At 35.6% G+C, this 18,154-nt stretch overlaps 1 non-coding gene and 1 pseudogene across 1 annotated transcript; one reads left to right on the top strand and one right to left on the bottom strand.

The window, feature by feature from the left end:
* LOC105077690 (non-histone chromosomal protein HMG-14 pseudogene) overlaps window positions 1–18,154 on the top strand; it is a 47,735-nt pseudogene that overhangs the window by 3,232 nt on the left and 26,349 nt on the right.
* Window positions 7,141–7,213, bottom strand: TRNAP-AGG (transfer RNA proline (anticodon AGG)). Its single transcript has one exon. It is a non-coding gene; the product is annotated as a tRNA-Pro (tRNA).

The raw sequence follows: 18,154 nt of genomic DNA, 5'->3' as shown, positions 1-18,154 counted from the left end.
CCCTCTGCCGCAATTCTGGTTCACCATCTCTTGCCTGGATTACGTCCTCAGACTCTTAACTGGTTTGTGTGCTTTCAGTTTCCTTGTCTTTCTGATCCCCTCTCCACACTGGGGCAATAGTGATCTTTCAGAAATGAAAATCTGACCATTCTGCTAAAACCTTAGAATGGTTGCTCGAAGCTCTATTGGTAAAGCCCAATCTTTTACCACTCCAACTTCACACTCTGTGCTTTGGCTAGACTGGTTTTCTTTTGTTCCTTGTATATCTTTCATTGTGGAGCGTTTTGCACTATTTGTTTTCTGTTTGGAATACTTTCTCTCCCCCTCCCACACTCACTCCCTCCTTTTGCCTGGCTTACTCTGCATAACTCAGCTTTTGGGAAGTCTTCCCAACCTCCTTAGGTCCTGGTTAGAAGTGTCCATTCACTTTATTCTTCCTTTAATTGGCTTCATCTTGTCCATATCTCCTCAGTAGGTGATAATCTACCTGAGGATACAGCCATTTTTAATCTTGTTGAAGGTAACATCTCCAATGCCTGGGACATAGTAAATGATCACATTCTATAAATATTTGATAAGTGGATGAATGAATAAATGAGCCTCCGCAGATTCATTTTCCTGCACATGACTAACAGTGGTTTTCCCTAATATCCTGTCTTCAGTCTTCATTCTTTATGTTAACTCTCCTTATTGTACCAACTACTTAATAATTCTGAACTCTTGGTAATTTAGACTCCTTATTTGACCTTCATATTTGTATCCATTTGCAAGTATTTAAAGGGATAAATAATCTACAGTTTTATTGAAAGCTGACTTCATCATTTCCTCTCCTTTTCCCACCTTCTGCTGTGTGGCTGTGTTATTAACCTCTAGTCTGTCATCAGAGTTAGAAATCACTGAGCTATTTTAGATACCTTTGTCTTTCTTACCCCTCCCCTCGTGTGTAGGGATTGGTAATTTCAGTCCATTCAAGAAGTATTTATTGAATAATTTATTTTGGATATAAAATTTTGAATCAAAATCTTACATTTTATAGACTATATAGGTCAGAATAGAAAGACAAAAATGCAGCACACTTAATATTTTTAAATAAATTACTTTTAAATTTTTCTTGGGGGCGGTGCTTAGGCTTACTTATTTATTTGTTTCTTAGTGGAGGTACTGGGAATTGAACCCAGGATGCCATGCATGCTAAGAACTCTACCACGCAGCTATATCCAACCCCCCACACTTAATCTTTTCTATAAGAAGATGAGACTAATTTTAAGACCAGTGGAAACCGATTTTTCAAATGACCTGTTATTTAAGATACTATTGCTGCGTAACTACCTCAAAATGTGGCTGCTTAAAAGTTAATGTAATATATTCATGGATTCAGTGGGTCAGGAATTTGGACAGCATAGTAGGAATGGCTGGTCTGCTGCCTGATGTCAGTGGTTGAACTGGGAAGACTCAAAGGCTGGGTGTTGCCAGCTGGGGGCTAGGTGATCTGGAGTGTTTACTAACATGTCTGGCACCTGACCTGGATGGACTCAAGTACTAGGATTGCTGACTGGAGCAGCTATAAACAGTCTCTCCGTATGGTTTGGGCTTCCTCACCTAAGTAGTAGCCTTCACAGTAGTAGAACTTCCTAATGGTAGCTCAGGGCTCCAGAAGTAAGTGTTTTAGCAAACAAGGGGGAACTAACTGCATTAAATTTCCTGGCCTAGCTTCTAAAGTCATGAAGTGTTGCTTCAGCTGTATTCACTTAATTACAGAAGCGAGAAAAAACCCACCCAGACTTAAGGGGAGGAAACAGACTCCTATATCTTGGTAGCAGGAGTGTCAAGATCACTTTTCTTATAAGGAAGCATGTGAACTGGAAGAGATGGTTCTGGCCATCTTTGGAAAATACAGACTGTCATCTCTGTCCATGTATGAAAAGTTGCCTGTAATAGACACCCCTCCTTAATGTATTGCCCAGCAATTGGAATACTTTGGTGACTCTTCCCTCTTACTCTAATCTCTGACTCTAGTCCCTGAGGAACCTGTTGATCAGAGGACTATGAGCTTGCTACTAGTTATCATTATAGTTAGCTATTAATGAGCATTCTAGAGAAGATGGAATATTTAAAATTCACACAACTTAAACTGAACTTGGCATGAGGCCCCTTTGTGTATTAAGAGAATACCTATATGATGTAGACATAGACCTATGTATATTATTGCATTACAATTCAGTTAATGTAATTGAAATTTTAGAGAAGTGGAGTAAAATGTTTGTGTTTTATTTAGCAGATGCCAGTTTGTTTCTGGTATTTCCTATCATAGAAACAAGATGTTAACTAGTAGCATTTTACTGCAAGTGAGAATAATACTTGTGGTTTTTACAGATACGCAGTATGATGAGGATGATGATGATGAAATCCCCAAGATTTGTGGCAAGAGGCATGTTGGATTGTAGTCAGGTAGCTTTTTAGACCAAACTGAATAAGCTTTAAAAGTCACTGCAACATGTACAAGGATTTCCTGCTTATTCTGTTCTTGAAAATTAGAAGTTCTATATAAGTATGCTACTATGAGAGCTGGTTTCTCACTTAATTATTTAAATATTTAACTTTAACATTTGAAGTATTTTGGACCTATGGAAAAGTTACACAAAGAGTTCATGTATACATTTCACTTAGATTCCCTGAATGTTAACTTTATACTATGTTTTGTCTTTTTCTTTCTCTACATATTTTTTTTCTGAAACATTTGAGGGTAAGTTGCTTATAGAAGAACATTCTTTTATGTAATCATTAAGTCATCAAAATCAGGAAATTAATATTAATGCAATGATCTTATTTAATTTGAAGACCTTATCCAAATTCTTCCGATTGTCCTACTGATATTTTTTATAGCAAAATTTAAAAAAATTTCTTTGTTCCTGGATCCACCATGAGATCACATATTGCATTTAGTTTTCATGTCATTTTTTTATCTCTTATAATCTACATAGTTATAGTCTACAACAGTTTCTCAGTCTTTTTCTGTTTTTTTTTTCTTTTTTTTGGTTTTTTTTTACTTTGATGTTTTTGAATAATACAGGCCAGTTACTTTTTTAGAATGCTTCTCAGTTTGGGTTAGTCTGATGTTTCCTCATAGTTAGATTCAAATGATTGCTTTTGGCAACAGTAAATTTTCTGCTCTCAGTGCATTTTATCAGGAAGCACATGATGGTTATTTGTTGCATTAATGGTGCTGTTAATTTGATTCCTTAGTCTTCTCATGATTTTCAATAGGTTAAGTTACAATAAGTTATAGTATTTCAACCCAAATTCCCATCCAATTTGAAGTTAATTAAACTGTAATAAAACTCGATAAGAAGCTTTACATATAGGTAAGAAAAGTAACTTTTGAGTAATAAAGTTAACATCCCACTATGTTAGGAATAAAATGCTATAACTTCCCCTCTTACGAAACTGACAGTTGCTTTGTTTATATTAACATGATGCCTTGAGCCCCACCATCTCCAGGATGCACATTCTCTTGGATGACCCTCTCTCCCTTTTCAAACAACACATGCTTCTGAGATTCTCTACCAATTGTACTTGGAGTATAAGTGAATCTTTCTTGAACACTGTTTTGTTAAAGTGTTGAGTTTTGGGGATGTGAGTACCTATCTATTTTCCCTATTAAACACATTTTTATCTTCTATGGTGTTTCAGTATTAAACACCAAGAGGAGTTTTATTAGGAAACAATAGCCAAGTAGATGTTCTGTGGGGTATCCCTATATTCTGTGATATTCAGGGAGAGAGAATATTTGATCTGTGCCAAAAGAGAATTATTTTCAACATATGTCACAGGTTGCTTGAGGATAGAATACTCTATTTGAACAATCATTGCACTTAATATTTGTTACAGAATAAATGACTAGATGTTTATACTTTAATTGACTATAGTTGCTTTGGCTATTGTGATGTGACATTTTGTTTTTTCACTATTAACATCAAGTGATCTTTCCCAAACAATATGAATGTGATACCATTTAATATCACCAGTGACTTCAGTAAAATGACTTCTTGTACAACAGGCACAATAGAAGATACTATAAATATGAGCTATTCATATAGTCAGTTGTTTAAAGGATAGCATTCTAATGAAGTACTACCTTTCTACTGATTTTAGGGCAAGTAGCTATGGTTCATCTTCCTGGGAGAATGAAACTTGTCCATAGTTTTGTAAAGATTTTTCATTATAAATGGTCCATAAAAACCATTGCTATTTATCTTACAGACAGTGCCTTCCATATTCTTCTTACATATCAGTGGGTGACTTAAATGGTTTGAGAAATTTCTTTCTTGTTAGCTCACAGTCTCTACTGAAGGAAATTGCCCCCATCATTCTTGAGGCTGTACCTTTTCCAGGGATGATTGTGTTTTGTATTCTCCACCATAGGACCTAATTTCTAATATTGGTGGCCATGGTTGATTGAATCAGGGTGGACCTTGACCCAAAGCTAGCCACTCTATAGACAGGCCAGTAACCTATGAGGTGATCTGATGATGCCAAATTGGGAGGCTGATGATTATTTGGGCTATGCACGTTGTCTCAGAAAATTGATGTGAGGTTGGGGGAGTCAGTTACTAGGGAGATAAGAGTAAAAACCAAGTCCAGCCATGCAGCTGTTCCTGGGTGATGGTGTGGGGAGAGATGCCTTTTGCACTTATATCTACTTGTATCTTTATTATATATTTCCTTACCCATCCCTCACATGAACAAGTGTCTATTCCTTATAAACAATGCATCTACACTCTTTTAGATTCTCCATCCTTCCTTAGGGCTTCACTATGTGATTTCTTTATCCACGCTACTAGCTCTGATCGCTCACCCTTGCTCCATTTGTTGTCATCAGTCATTTGCTGAATACTTTCACTTGAATGACTTATTCACATCTTACCTTTAACATACTCAGAATAGAATAATTTTAACCTAAAATTGAAATTCTTATACATTCCTTATTTTAGTCATTGATGTCATTATCCTCCCTCTCATTCGAGTTAGAGTTCTTATTTTTATTTTTTTTTAAAATCCCTTTTTAAAATGATATGTTTCAGGAATACAGCATCATATACAGTTTAATATCTGCATATACAACAGAGTGATCACCACCACAGTCTAGTTACTATCCATCACCATACAATTGGCCACCTTCACTCGTTTGGCCTACTTCTCAACCCCCTTCTCCTCTGGTCACCACTAATCTATTTTTTATATCTGTGGGTTTATTTTTCTGTTCTTCTGTTCATTGGTTGGTTTGGGCTTTCTGGCTTTTTTAAGATTCCACATATGAGTGAAATCATGTGTTATTTATCTTTCTCCATCTGACTTATTTTACTCAGCATACTAACCTAAAGGTCCACCCATGTTGTACTTACTTTTGTATTTGACTATGCATTTTCTTTAGTTTTCTCTCCTGACATTGTTTTTAGAGAAATGTTTCAAAGAGTTTGGATGAAATTGATCATTGAAATTTGAATGGACATTTGTAAATTAGAACTTTCTTATAGTTCTTAAGTTCTGCTTTAAATATTTTACCAATAAGTCTCATTTCCTCAAACTTAACAAAAAGTTCTACAAAGAAAGTATTCTTAGTCTCATCCCTTTTTTGGATACCTTATAGTATTTTATGTAGTGATGGGTATAGAGTGTTTCGCTTGTAATGATTAGTGTTTGTTGACTTTCATGATAATGAAAATGGGGAAGTGTGCTAGCAAAATCACTGAGTTGTAACTGATTATGAACTCAGGTATTTTCTCAGTTCCCATTTTGATGTCAGACAACAGCTGTATTCTTTGGATGAACAGATATCTGTTCAAAGAATTGTGGAAGTTGCTCCACCTATAGACTTAGAAGCTGCAGCTCAACATGCTCGTTGGAGAAGTTGAAGAACTGGTAAGACAAGTAATTCTGATAAAGTAACAAAAGTGAAATAAGGGTATTGATTTGAAATTTAAAAAAAGAAAAAAAAATTAGTAGATGTTTTTAGCAGTGTACTTCCAACATCGTCAATCAACAACTAATTTATTCTATCTAATGGAGAGATACATTTTTGCAAGTAATGCAAAACCCTAATCCTTATTCAGATAGTAGGTATTTAATAGCTGGGAACAGAGAACGCAGAAATATGATGAACTACTAAGAGAAGCAAGCCAGAAATAGTTATATTGTTTCAGAAATCCCCAGTTTTTTCTTTCACAGTGTAAGGAGTCATAAAAAGAAAAGTATGTAAAGTACTTTTCTCTTGATTATTTGTTGCATTATCACAACAATATAAGAAATAATGAGAGAATCACCCAAACATACCAGCTATTTTAATTTTTCTAGGTTCATTGTACTCTTTCTTTTCACATATGCATGTTTTTAGTGTTGTTAAAATCATAGCAAGGATATAATTTTAGAATCTAGTTTTACATGAGTGATTGTAAAGAAGCATGTAGTCCAGAGTAGTGACTGTCCCCTTATTTGAGAGGTAATGGGCCTTGAGAGACAGGAAAAACTGAACAACAAAGTGGTGCGGGGAGAGCCCCAGAAGTAGAGTTAGAGGGAGAGGTCATTATTCCTAGCCAGTTCAGTCCCTCTTTTCTGTAACTAAGCTTGTAACAGCTGGTGTATTATTCTCATTCTGGCTGGAGGTGCTGCATAGGCTTTTGCTGTTAAGAACAAAAGTCATTGGGTCTTCTGGCACTGCGTTGGAAAAGTGGGTATAAAAATGTCTTTTTTTATGCTTGATGACATTTTCTCTTCATGATTTTTGCAAAACAGGAGTGATAAATATTGTAATGTAGCATATTCAAAATGCCAGTATCATAAGCACTGTTGGAGGAAGAGATCTCTCACGTGGGATATCAGAGCCTAGAGGAAAAGATGGGAGAGACTTAAACTGACCATGAGGGGTAGGGTAGAACTTAGTACAGAAAAGATTCTTAATCATTTCAGCAAAAAGTACTTGGTATATTTGGCTTGGGGATGGATTGGTGACTACAACAGTCAGTATATGTTATTTGGTCTGATCTGGTTTTTTTGTGGGGGGTGAGGGGGGTAATTAGGCTTTTTTTGTTTTGTTTTGTTTTATGAGGGGGAGGTAATTTGGTTTATTTATTTATTTATATTTGGAGGAGATACTGGGGATTGAACCCAGGACCTCATGCATCCTAAGCACACACTCTACCACTGACCTATATCCTCCTCCGCTGTTTTTGACAGGTGTTAGGGGGAGATAAGAAGTCAGCTAGGGTCCTTGGAATACTCAGTCCCTTGAGGAGAATAGTAATTAGGATTTTCTGTAAATTTAATTGAAGTGTTAGGTCTATTTTTTCTATGTTCTGTTGATTAGATGAGAGCATGTTTCTTGTTATATGAATTTATCTTTTCTTTGTTTTCTGGACTCTGTACTTCTGACCTGAACTAAGAAGAGGGCACATGAAATGGCTATACAGATCATTAATGCAAATCCATTTTAATTATTTCATATAAACTCAGAGCATATGATACATGCAGTCTTTATTTACTTGTGATAAATTAACTTTTTTTCTTACACCTTAAGAAGGTGATGAAGTATAAAACTTAACATCTTTGGAATATAGATGTTGACTTTGCAGGGTTACCCGTATTAGTAAAGTGGATTAATTTTGCTAGTTTCTAGAACTTCTACTCAAAATGCTGATTGATTAAACTGAAATCATCAGAACCTTTATGAAAAAAAGTTATTTACCCTTTTCATGTCTTTTTTTTTTTGCATTTTTTTCATAATAGAAAATAAATTTGCAGGGGAGGGTATAGCTCAAATGATAGAATGCATGTTTACCATGCAAAAGGTCCTGGATTCAATCCCCAGTACCTCCAAAAAAAAAAACCTAATAATAAATGAATAAATAGACCTAATGACCTCCCCCAAAAAATAAAATTAAAAAAAATTTAAATTTAAAAAATAAAATGAATTTTATTTTATTTTATTTAATTTTTTATTGAAGTGTAGCTGATTTACAACGTTAGGTTCAGGTATACAGCTAAGCGACTGTTACACATACATATATGATTTCTCGGGCTGGTCTCCTGCATTAGCAGGAGGGGCAAGAACACCCTATGACCTTACCATGTGAACAGTTTTATACATGACAAGACCCATACACAAAACCTGTGGCTGATTTGGAGGAAGTACAGAGTACCCTCGACTTGCAGCTGCTAATCCGACAGGTCAACCAATAGCAGGGGACTGAACTCCTGGCCTCTAGGGGTACAGTGTGCTCTGCCTTGGGAGGAATAGCCAGCTTGGTGCTTGTCAAGGCTTCACTGCCCAACCCCAGGCAGCTTGACCTCTCAGGCTGATTCTGTGTCTAGATGGTGTGTTCTGGACCCAACATGGGGCTAGTTTTAAAGGTTACCCCTGTGGTATCTCAAACCAGCTTGGGTTCTGGGAGATATAGGGTGGAAAATGCCAGAGGCCCAGGATGTGCACCAGGGGCTAGAGGCCAAATCCTGGCCGTTTGGGTGAGTATACTCTGACATGGTCCAGCAGAGTCCTGCGTACCAGGGCCTTGCTAGACCTAGGTGCTTTTTTTTTTTTTTTTTTTTTTTTTTAAATATAGTTGTTTGTTTTGGGCTCCAACTTCCTGCAGTATCGATTTCTGTCAGTTTGTTTTTTTAAAAAAAAGCACTTTGAATAAATAACAGGGGCTGGGATGAAAATAAAGTAAAATAGGGAGACATAAAAATTGTTTTGTTTTTATATAACTTTAATTTTCACTCAGGGTTAAACAAAGTACTCTTCAGAATGAAGAAATCCCAATGGCTGGGAGGGAGTTTGGGAGCTGGGCGAGAAGCGATGGTAGCCTTGGAGTTGCAGACCCAACCCTATGTTATTGGAGGCTCTTGGTTGCATCTACAGGCTTTAAAACACCAAGAAAGAACATAGAGGAGAGGTGTACCTTTTTGTTATAAACTAACTGGGTTCCTGAAAAGTTATATGAAAAATTTCTAAACTGATTCCTATTCACAATGCAGTAGGTGAACCTTCCAGAAAACCTTCACTAGAAGGTTTTATAAAGCAAGGCCCTTGCAGGGGCAGGATTAAGGTAAGGCAAGTAAGGAGTGTCAAAAAACCCAGCAATCAGAATGAATAATATAATAATGTAATATTCTAGCAAATCAAAATTAGTGCAAAAAATCCCAAGTGAACAAAAGAACAAAATCACACCATATACAAATACTAATTCAAAGTGTATCAAAAACCTAAATGTAAGAGCTAAAATGATAAGTCTTAGAAGAAAAGAGGTGCAGATCTTCATGACCTTGGATTTGGCAATGGTATGTTATGTGTGCACCAAAACCCATAAATGACAGGAAAAAAAATTGGTAAGTTGGATTTCATCAAAATTAAAAACTTTCATTAGTCAAAGGACATTATTTTTTTTTTGACAAAGGACACTATCAATATAGCAAAAAGAGAAAACAGAAAGAGAGAAAATATTTCCAAATCATATATTTGATAAGGGACTTGTGTCTAGAATATATATAGAATTCTTAAAACTCAACAAAAAAGACAAATATCATAATTAAAAAGTGAGCAAAGAATTGGAATAGACATTTCTCCAAAGAACATAACACAGATGGCCAATATTTGCTCTGTGCAGAACCCTGTACCAGTTACACATACATTAAATATCCAAGATTCAGGGAGATGGAATGGAATAAACCTTACCCTCAACAGTGACTCCACTCCTCCCTTAGTGAAATTCATCTTTGCCTCAGAGGAAAGGAGCCATGTGACAACAGATATTCAACAGGGAACAGTGATAATTGATACATTGCTGAGTTTATTCCAACACAGGTCATCCTCACAATAACTCAAGTGGCCAAAGCCAAAAACACGGATTTTTTGTTGTTTTACTTACTAGTCACTGCCTGTGGCTTTCTCCCACATCTCACCGTGGAAAATGTGGGTTAACAAATTGTATGCAAAGAAACACAGAAAAAGAGAGAAAGGGAAAATGAAGTTCATCTAGTGTGCAGTTGAAGGTGTTTTATCCAGTTTCTCTTCTGTAAGCTGCTCCGTCAGCTTGGTCCGCTTCAAATTACTTTAATATCATGGCCATCTTCCCTGCAAATTGAACAACCCCATAAAAACACATTTATTATTAAATTTCCCCCTCTACCCCTCCTGAGTTTTTGTGGCTGGACTAATAATAAAATGGACATAAAACAGATTAAAAGGAGGAAAAGAAATTTTAATAATGGCACACAGAGGTCTTGTAGAAATGGGGCCTAGTAAGTGGCCAAAGCGGGCAAGCTTCATACTTTTTAGAATAAGAAACAATAAATCTGTGAGGAATTGACAGGGAAAGAAACTTATGCTTTGGGTGCTTAATTAGTAAAGAATCTAAACAGAGTTTTGGCTCAGGGTAGTAAATTAAACTAACAAAGCTTGTTTATACAGGCTTTTCAGCTCTGAATTCTGTTAGGTGATAAGAGTGTCCTCCCTCCAGATGCAGGGAGTGAACCTTTCTTATGAGAGGTTTATTTCCTGCTCTCAGGGAGACAGAGAGGAGGGTCAAAATGTCCCTCTTGCACTGGATCTTTCTTAAGTAACTTTAATTCAAAATAATTAATATGCCATTGAGGCATATTTTGGGGTGCCCTTCCCTGGGCCTCAACAGTTACTTCCTTTGAAACTTCCCTGGAAGTTTCACATATTAAAAGTTGAGCTGATAGTGTTTTCCATCTCATTGAACCAGTCTCTTAGACTTGACAATAGGTCAGTTCAGTTAAACTTATTTCTGGAGATGGTAATGCAGATGGGTTCCCAAAGTCGGGCCTATGGTGCAAGCAATCATGTATTTAATAAGAAGCATATCTATGGAAACAAAATAAAACAGAAGTTAATGATTGGAGCAGATTGTAAACCCACTTCTGAGCCCAGAGGGCAGTCAGTTAAGATTTCTAGATGTTAGAGTTGAAGGATCTTTTGCAATTTGAAATATCTGATGATGTCATCAGGTGTTTAGGTAAACTTTCTGGCTCATACAGCAACAGGCACAAAGGTTGTTTACATATGAGCTGTTGCAGCAATTTCCCTTAAGTTTGTATCAAGTTGTCTAGCTTCAGTTTGCAGAGCTTCAGGAAAAGAAGGGCAATTTTAGTTCTCAGTGATTCCAAATCAAAAGAATAGGAGAAGTTTGGAAAAGTTAGTTTGGAGAGTCATAGCTAGACACTAGAGAATACTAGAAGAATTGACGATACAGTCTAGTTTACAGGTAAATAACAAAAACCTCAAAGACAATGAACAGAACTAGGATCTGGTATCTACAAGTGTGTATTTTAGTTTCTGCCGAAACACAGTTTTCTCTCTGTAATTACCCCCGGTTTTTACCAAAGGTAGCCAAATTAGACTAATCTGTTTGCAAAAGAAGTCTAGATTCAATAAACTTGGCCTGGTTGTTTACATAAGTACAGTAAGAATAGCGATTGACCATATAGGCTGTTTTAAATCTGCTTTGCTGGAACTTCTTATAAGGAATCTCAGATTATATTTTCAATAGCCTCTCAAGGCTAAGAAACAAAGCCACACATTCACCATCAGCCTTTGCCTGCAATAGGCACAGATTTGGGTGAATTCCTCTCTTCATGAGGTCCCCAAAATATCCTCAGTGTCCTGGGCCTGCCAGGAAGTAACCTTCCTTACTCACCTAGTAAGGCTGCTGTGAGCCCTGAAAGCTGTTTTTCTAAGGAGCTTTATTGACTCTGTAAAGTCAACCTTTGTTTCTCAAAGCTGTCTGGTCATATCTGAGTCTATGCATCTCTGTCAAATATGACATTCCAGTCAAAGCTTTGATAATATGATCAGTGTTTCCAGTTGTGTCCTGTTATAAGGAGAACAGATTCTTACTAAACGTACGCAAATAACTCTATTGCCAAGAAAATAAGAATACTCACTGATAGTTTCTGAATTCTGGAGGAATCCAGAAGAGAGAAAAAGATAAATGATTCAATTCTGCTTACAAAAGTATATTGTACCAAACTGCTCTAAGTCATAGTAAGTGTAAGAGAAAAGAGAAGTGTTTTCCTTAAATCTGGAGAAACAAAACATTTAGGAGAACAGCAATGTTTCAAATTTTAAAAAATCATAAAACATTATAATTATCTCTCTCAGTTTATTTAGTCATATGTAATTAATTCTTGCTTCGCTTGATCTTTTGTTAGAAATTTTATGAAGCCATCAGTTTCTCCATTAGAGTTCTGTGAATTCTTACCCAGGTATGATTTGAAAGTCATCAGAAACTTATATTCTAGCATATTTGTTAGATTCCTTTCCATGAATTTCCCTGAAGATAAAACACTTTTTTGCAGGAAGCTTTTGTAAAAGCATCTGCATGAAACAATAACTGTGTATAAATGATAAAAGACTTTAAAATGTCCATTATTAAAGATTTGATTCATTATAATGGAACTGATAAGGAAATTTGGTTATCTCTGAGACACATCATTTTAAGATAATAACTAGAACTATGACTAACATTATGCTAGGACATATCCAAATTCTAGGAATTTCTTGTATTTTCTATAACATTTATATTAATAATACTTACCCACATAGTATAACATAAGAAGGTTTATCATCCTTTATTTCACAATGCTTCCCATTATAATTTAACCTACTAAATAAGCTTGATAAGTTTAATATCTCTGTTATAAATGAGAGAAAATAATTTTTTTGAGGTGTTCCAGGGGCCCTCTGGAAAACTCCAAAGTTATTTCCAGGTCAGTAAGTCTTTTTTTGGGAATTTTGTCAAAAATATCAGAAGTTTTTAAAACACTTGGTCAAATAGGATCATAGGTCACTGTGAAACAATACTTAGCTGTCCATTTAATCAAAGTGACAAAGATTTCCCTGGCAAATACAGAAAGTTGAATAGTTATAAAAAGCCTTAGCTATTTTAGTATTGAAAAGACTTTGTTTTGTCTTCTAACTGATCAAAAACCTGATAAAGACAAAATATAGAATCTTTGTTTTTCTAGACAGATTATATTAAAGGTAAAGAAAACCTTTTTTTTTAAATAATTTCTTATTAAGACCAGAGCAATGTAAGAAAGTTTTGTTCTTTGAACAGAGAGAAAAACCAAATTTAATTTTGTATTAACTTACTTTTGATATTAAAACTCATTTACTTAATTAAATTCCAAACTTAGCCATTCCTGATTCCACATAAAATTCCTTTCTAAAGAGTCCTTTTTTTACAAACCTTTTTATAATTTTCTATGTGTATGTGTATGTGTGTGTGCACACACATACACATACACATACATATACATATACATATACATATACATATACATATACATATACATATACATATACATATACATATACGTATACATCCCTTGTTTTCTTTCCCATTTAGAAATAACCAGCTTTAGGACAAAATCATTTTCTTTTTCCTTAACAAAAGCACCTCCATACCTTTACTTACCCCCAAACACATTTTCTTTCTTTTATTATTTCCAGTACTTTTAATTTTAGTATAATTAATATATTAATTGGAATTCTTAATCTTTTAAAATCTTAATTTGGGGGGAAATAAAGAAGTAAATAATTGTGAACTGTATTAACATTTTGTGGCTTAGCGAACTTATAAACACATGTTATAATTTCTAGAAATATATGTTACTTTATAGTGTAATATTTTCAATAAAATGGAAAATATATGTACTAATAGACCCAAACATATTTAGTTCCTCTGTAATAAGACATCAAAAGTAGGTAAACTTAGACTTGTTTTAGTGATTAATGTTTCAGTATTTTATCTTATTTGGGATTTTTTGGGGGGGGGGAGATAACTAGGTTTATTTATTTATATTTAATGGAGAAACTGGGGATTGAACCTAGGACCTTGTGCATGCTAAGCTTGTGCTATACCACTGAGCTATACCTTCCCACTTAATTATCTTATTTGGAAATGATATAGACACCCAGTGAATTCCCATCATTTAATGTAACTTAGCAAAACTCTAAGGGTGTAAATTAAATTACCAAAGAGAATTAGGAAACTAAGTATACAAATCATAAGACAATTGTTTTTGAAAATCTCAGCTAAAAACTCTTACCTCATTTACATCTAGTTAATTCATTTGTTCTTAACAATCGTACTTAGATTACTCATGAAAATTTCATGAGTCATTAAAGCAGTCATTATCTTAAGATTTTCTTTCTTTCTTTCTTTCTTTCTTTCTTTCTTTCTTTCTTTCTTTCTTTCTTTCTTTCTTTCTTTCTTTTCTTCCTTTTTCTTCCTTTTTCTTCCTTTCTTCCTTTCTCTCTCTTCCTTTCTTCCTTCCTTCCTTTCTTTCTTTTCTTTCTTCCTTTCTTTCCTTTATTTCTTTCTCTCTCTCCCTTCCTTCCTTCCTTCCGTTTTCTTTCTTTGTGACAGAGACAACATAAATCCACTAGACAAGTAAACTCAAGTAGAACAATATTTTTTATCTGCATTATATTGAATACTGATAACTCTGAATACATACAAATACTGATTAAATGAACGAGCTCAAAATTAGTTTTTATTTCCTAAAGATTATCCTAGAACTTGAAAAACATTTGGTTTAGTTTTTATTATATTTTAATGTAAGTTCTTGTAAACAAACAATTTGTTTAAACAAAAAACAATTAAATAGAGCTCTTCTACAAGTTAATTTTGTCAGTACCATCTAGAGGCAGAAGAACATCCATAGCATAGCCATACAGACATATACACAACCAGAGTTTTTTTGGTTTTCGTTTTAAAACTTTAGTCATGAAAAAACAACAAAAAACTTCAGTCATGAATCAGGTACAATACAAAACTCACTAGTGTATAAACAAAGTTGGAATGAATCAAGTTTACTTGTTCAGATGACTAACGTTTATTATTTATGGAGAAGACTTAAGATCTGTATGTCTTTGACAAGCAGTTGTAGAGGGGTTGTAATTTCCTAGAATTTGGGCAAAAGAATCCTTTTAGCAGTCTGTGTTTTAAAAGGCCCCTTTCCCTTTTTTTCTTTTTTCTTTTTGGTTTCAAATTCTATCAATTCAGCTAATCTAGGCTCAGTCTCAAGCAAGGTCGGCTATGTTGATATTTCAAAGACATAATAAGATTTATAGCTTTAAGGGACAGAGAAAGAAAATGTAACTTTTCTCCTAGGAGTTTTGGAGTATATTTATTTGTCTATTATCATAAGCCTTAGGATAATTATTATTTTAAAACAATTTTTAAAGTATAGGATAATTTTGCTCCAATATTCTGATCTTTTATAATATCTAGAAGCATTTTGAGAGGAATAGGCAAGGTTTGGGGATTGGTAAAGATAAGTGGGCTTTGGTTTGTTGTGTTTCTGGATTTGTAGAGGTTTGGAAGCAAAAACAGTTGTTTTGGTTAGCCCTTGAATATTGGTTTCCAGCTGATCTGTTTCCTCTTTATTTGTAGGCAAGCTTGGAGAATTACTGAGGAGATGGGCAATTTTTTTTTTTTAGAAGGGGAATTTATGTTGGTCTTACACTTTATTTTTTCCTTTCAATTTGGTCTTCTGGTAAGTATCAATACAACAGTTGTTTATGATGAGAATTCTCAAAAGTGTTTTCCTCTTAAATATAGCCAATTTAAATAGGATTCTTTGTCTGGCCATTGACTAGTAGGATCTTTAATATTAATTTAAATAGTGACCCAAACCAATCAGCCTTTCTTAAGGCTTAACCAAAGACACAAGAGGCATCTCACAAGAGTATATAGCCCTCACATGATCCAGAAAGTTCACTCCCATGGTCAGTCAAAGAAAGTAAGGCAGCAAAGTTTGAGACAACACCAGCTCCTTATGAACTGGGACCCCTTAAGACCAACCACCCTGAGAGCTGGCATGGCCAAACAGAGTGCTAACTTTGTGTCTAAGCATCCCAATCTATTCAACAGGCTACCAAATGTACCTTCCAAATGGCATAGACCAGGGAGAATATTCTCACTGGACACAAAGCCAAGCTCTCAAGACATAAAACAAAATGGAAGGAAGAACCTCATCTGGTTTTTACATAGAAAAGCCACAGCAAACTTTGTCTAAATAGACACAGGTCTAGTGTGAACCATCAACTCGCTAGTCTGTGAGGCTGGCTCAGACAGCAGGTTTATAGGGCCTGTGCCTGCATTCTGCCCTATGGTTCTTCCTCCTTATGGCAAACAACACGATAGACAAGAGACTAAGAAAAACAGTGACCATCTCTAGGAAGAAAAGAATTCTCAAGAGTTGCTAAGTCTAAGGAACTGGCTCAACAAATGTTTTCTCCTGCTAATCTAAATTTAGAGAGGGAGAAAAGGGACTCTCTCCACTTTACCTTCCACGAGACCTTGCAGGCAGAGATCTAGGACGCTGATGTGGTAAGAAATCTTAACTTATGCTGGTCTTTATCAGATGTCCCAGGAACTCTCAGCTGCAGTAGCCTCAGGATGGAAAGTGAGCTCCAGCCAGTCTCCTGGCTGGCTCACCAACTGCTGGGGTAGAAGAAATATCCCCCTCGACTCTCTTGAATTCTTGTGGCTAGACTAATAATAAAATGGACACAAGACAGGCTAACAGGAGAAAAAGAACCAAATTTTTATTCGTGTACACAGAGGTCTCCTAGAAATGAGACCTAGTAAGTGACCAAAGCAGGCAGCTTTTATACTTTTTAGATGAAAAACCAATAAAATCGTGAGGAATTGACAAGACAAACTTTTTTTTGGGTGCTTAATTAGTAAAGAATCTCAACAGAGTTTCAGCTCCAGGTAGTAAATAAACGAAGTAACAAGGTTTGTTTATCCAAGCTTTTCAGTTCTGAATTCCCCATCTCTGGTGATAAGACTGTCCTACCTTCAGATGAAAGGAGTGCACCTTTCACAAGAGATTAATTTCTTTCTTTCAGGCAAACAGAGAGGAGAGTCAGGGTCCCTTTTGCATTGGCTTGGTCTTAAGTAACTTTAATTCAAAATAATTAATATGCAGTTGAGGCACATTTGGGGGTGGCCTGCTCAGGGCCACCATATTACAATGTTACCTGCCATATTGAAACTGTTCCACTATTTGTATTAAACAGACTCATGTCATTATACATTGGATTCTTCCAGGGTGATGCTTACTTAAGCATTTTTAAAGCTGAATCTAGGAAACAGTGAGGGTGAAAGCCCAACTCTACTATGTTTCCATCACCCCAGGGCACAGGGAGTCATCCCCGAAGAGTCACTCAGAGAGGACCTAGTAACTCACTGAAGACCGAGGTCAGAGAGCGGAGCCCTGAAGTACAAAGCAGCTCACCTGGAGGAGGAGTCACGGTCATCTGAGCTGATCAGGTGTGCTACATGGGAGGGCATCAGGTATAATACACTTGTACTGAGCATTCTACCAGGGAGGCTTATTAAGACCTGTTTTCTGACTAGTAGTGTAGGGTGTGTGGGTCACCTACACATGTCCTCTGAATTTAAAAGAACATTTATTATTTCACACAGTTTAGCTATTAAGTATATTCTTGGGGGGGGTTTGGGGGAGGTAATTAGGTTCATTTATTTATTTATAGAGGAGGTACTGGGATTGAACCCAGCACATTGTGCATGCTAAGCATGCGCTGTATCACTTTAGCTATATTCTCCCCCTCTAATATATTCTTAATTTTGGGAAACTTCCCATCCCTGGATAGTAACATCAGTTAATTATCTGGTCTACAATTGATTAATTACATACCTCATTCTCTAACTTTGACCTAGAAAAAGCACTGAAGGATTCTGTGTCTTTTTAGATATCAGTATTAAAACAGAACTACTTATGTCACATTTGATTCTTATATCCAACAAAAGAGTCACTACTTCTTAAGTAATGCAAGAAAAGAACTAAAGAAAATTTGGCTAGTCTACTCTGTAAAATTATATTACCTGATGTGTGTAAATCGGATCATTATGCTGTACACCTTAAACTTAGACAGTGCTATATGTCAATAAAACTGGAAGGAAGGAAAAGAGGACATATTTTATAAGTACACAAAGGAAGAAAAAATATGTTATCAGATTTTCATGCAGAGTACACTCACTGAGTTAAGTGGACATGTCACTTCAACAAATGGGGCTAAAGTCTCTGGGACATCCTGGTAATT

Source organism: Camelus bactrianus, chromosome 2, assembly GCF_048773025.1.
Source record: "Camelus bactrianus isolate YW-2024 breed Bactrian camel chromosome 2, ASM4877302v1, whole genome shotgun sequence".
NCBI lineage: Eukaryota > Metazoa > Chordata > Mammalia > Artiodactyla > Camelidae > Camelus > Camelus bactrianus.
This window is presented reverse-complemented; position numbering and strand designations above follow the sequence as displayed.